The 2,762-nt window shown below is 42.7% G+C and overlaps 1 long non-coding RNA gene across 1 annotated transcript; it reads left to right on the forward strand.

Annotated features, from left to right (window-relative positions):
* The first annotated feature begins 480 nt into the window (after window positions 1-480).
* Window positions 481-1,484, forward strand: LOC132319059 (uncharacterized). Its single transcript, XR_009484439.1, has 3 exons — window positions 481-520; window positions 854-949; window positions 1,449-1,484. It is a non-coding gene; the product is annotated as an uncharacterized LOC132319059 (long non-coding RNA).
* Window positions 1,485-2,762: the final 1,278 nt, after the last annotated feature.

Here is a 2,762-nt window from a genome sequence, read left to right on the forward strand (position 1 = left end):
TGCTGTTCTGTGCGGTGGATGCATTTTACTGTATCTGCAGAGGACGTTTATTCACTCATTAGAAATAGCACAGGCAGTTCTGTGCAACGAACTTCTTGTAATTCGTCAACGTTCTGCTTTACGCTTTTCATTCATCAGAATGATCGTGATCCTCGCTTGAGAGAGAGAGCGCTTGCCAGAAATTCTGTATTAGACCAATATGGCAAGATCCTTCCTAGAGAAAGGAAGCTGCATGTAGAGAGAGCCAAGCCTTACCACTTGCCTTCATCGGTCTTAAGAGAAGGTAATTTTTCGGGGGGGAAATACAGTGGACAGCTAACCATCGCTTGGATTCCACGAGGCTGAGAGTTTTTCCCTCTCGCTTTACAGTCGCAAGACCAAAGCCATTATCAACAGTAACAAAAGAAGCTAATGCAGGAAACGTGCACCCAAGAGCAACTTGCATCAGTAATGTATTGTCCAAAATTGGAGAAGTATGGGCAGCAAACGAGCAGAAAACCAGTTTCTCACAGCATGATAGGTAAGCAGCCTTCTAACAAAGTTTAGTCTTGAGCTACGTGTTTGGAGAGAGAGAGAAAAATCCATTGGAATTGCGTTAGCGTTTTGGAGGGAAGGTGCGCCTGAATAGAGCTTTGTCTGGCTTTTTTGCGCATACAATATGTAGCATTTAAGAATCAATACACCATAAGTAATATTTGGAGAGTGAGTTTTTCTGCTATGATAATAGAGTGGAAAAGAGGCTAGTAGTTGTCAGATGATTTTCCTGCAGGTGGTATGGTCAAATAAACTTGGATTCTGGTATGTTTGGACTTCAGGGGAATGAAAGTCATTTACATTTTCCTTTTAATTCTAGTCCTGGAGTGACAGAACCACCAGTCATAACACATCCTCTCCCTGATGCAGAGTCGCGCAGTGCATCTGTTAGAGAATTTTTAGGAAAATGTTCCAGGTATAGTAGATCTACAGAATGACTATTTCAAAAAGGTGTTGCTTCTCATATATATATATGTATGTGTATGTGTGTGGGTGTGTACACTTCCTGTGCTTGCAAAGTGTTCTCTTTGCGTTTAGTTTTGTGTCTGTTAAAGAAAAGGTCAACTTAGGGACACAACTAAGTGGAGAATTTGAAGTGGTCCCAGCATTGAAATGTGGATGCATTTTCTTCTGACACGAGAATGACATCACTTGTGCAACTTAACATTGGATTACTCTTGCCTCAGAGGCAGTGATTTAGGAAATTAAGTACGAAATGTAACGGAATAATTGAAAAGAAGAAAATGCCTCTGACTTGTTGGTGGGCCTGAGACATCACCCCAACAGCGAGGGTTCACCTGTATTTCTTGTTCATGGAATGTTTTTGTTACGTACCATCTCAGATTTCTTGAACGCAGCATGATTCTTGCTATTGATTTATTTCTTTTCGTATTTTAAATTGTGTCCCTTAACAGATTGCTGGGTTTGGTGGCTCGTCCTGTTCCTCCACGCTCTGCAGCACAGGGTGGTAGCCCACATTCGCCATGCAGAGCTTCTACTTCATTCATGCCATCCAGCCCACTGAAACCAAATACGCATGGTTCCGTCTCACAAAAGAAGTTTTCAGGAGCATCAGAGCTGAATTTGCTAGAGACTCCTCCTGTGGTTAAGGTTCGTACTGTAAAAAACCGGTACCAACCAACCAAAAGAAAAGCCTGTAAACTTTCTTTAAAATGAAACCACCAGAAAAGTCTTTACAAACAAACACTGATTGGTCTTGAGGAACGGAAAAAGGTTTTCGGTGTCCCAGACTTCAGATGAAGTTAAATAGGCTGTCAGTTAGTTAGCTCGTCTCAGCTTTGGGAACAGGAATCTCGGAAATGGAGCATGTGATTGCGTACACTGAATACTCTGTTCTCTGTCCCTTAACCGCATAAACTTTCCTCTGTAGGAGAGAGTACATTGTATGTTTCTAACTCTACATTCAGCGGTGATGTGAAAGGAAACGCGGTATTTCGCTGTCCTCAGTTTTGTCTCACTCAGTTGGAAGTTTTTCCGTTTGGTAATTAATAATGCATTAACAGATGTTTTTTAACTCTAGGTCATTGAAGATAGTGCGGGTAAGGCACAAACCTCAGCAGCTCCTAAGAGAAGAACAATAAGTGTTGCACATACTGAACCAGAAAAAACGGCTACTCATGAGCAAACACCCGCCCGGACGGCTGGGGAATCAAGCACACCCAGGAGTACAGGAGGGACAGGGCGGTGCGGCAGGAAGAGACGCGCAGTATTGGAGGAGAGCACAGGGGAGGAGGCCTTCCCCCAAGGACCTGGTGGCAATCCTTTGCTGCCTGAAGGCATAAATCCAGCAGGACGTGCCAAAATACTTAGAATTTTAGCAGATCGTATGGCAAGAATATGCCCAGTGTGCAAACAAGGCCACAGATAGCTAAGCAGTTTAATTCCCCCGTCAGAAGTTCCTTTTGTTAGGAATTGTTCCATTGTTAGGCAATGCTTGTAACCTATTAGCCTAGGCCAAAGGGAAAAAACTATGAAAAATATAGAATTTCAAGTAATAAGCTAGCATTTGTTTCTTATTTGATTTGTACTTTGTCTTCCGTGCAAAACTTCCAGGTTTCCATTCCAGAAATGCTTTTTTCACCCAAGTAGTTGAGGTAATGAGTCTGTTTGATACGCTTGGCGAGAACTGTACCGTGGTTCCTTTTGAATTAAAGCTGTTCCTGAAAGAAAATGCGTTTTCCAGTGCACTGTGCTATGCGGCTGAGCGG

This window comes from Gavia stellata, chromosome 2 (genome assembly GCF_030936135.1).
Source record: "Gavia stellata isolate bGavSte3 chromosome 2, bGavSte3.hap2, whole genome shotgun sequence".
NCBI classification, from domain to species: domain Eukaryota; kingdom Metazoa; phylum Chordata; class Aves; order Gaviiformes; family Gaviidae; genus Gavia; species Gavia stellata.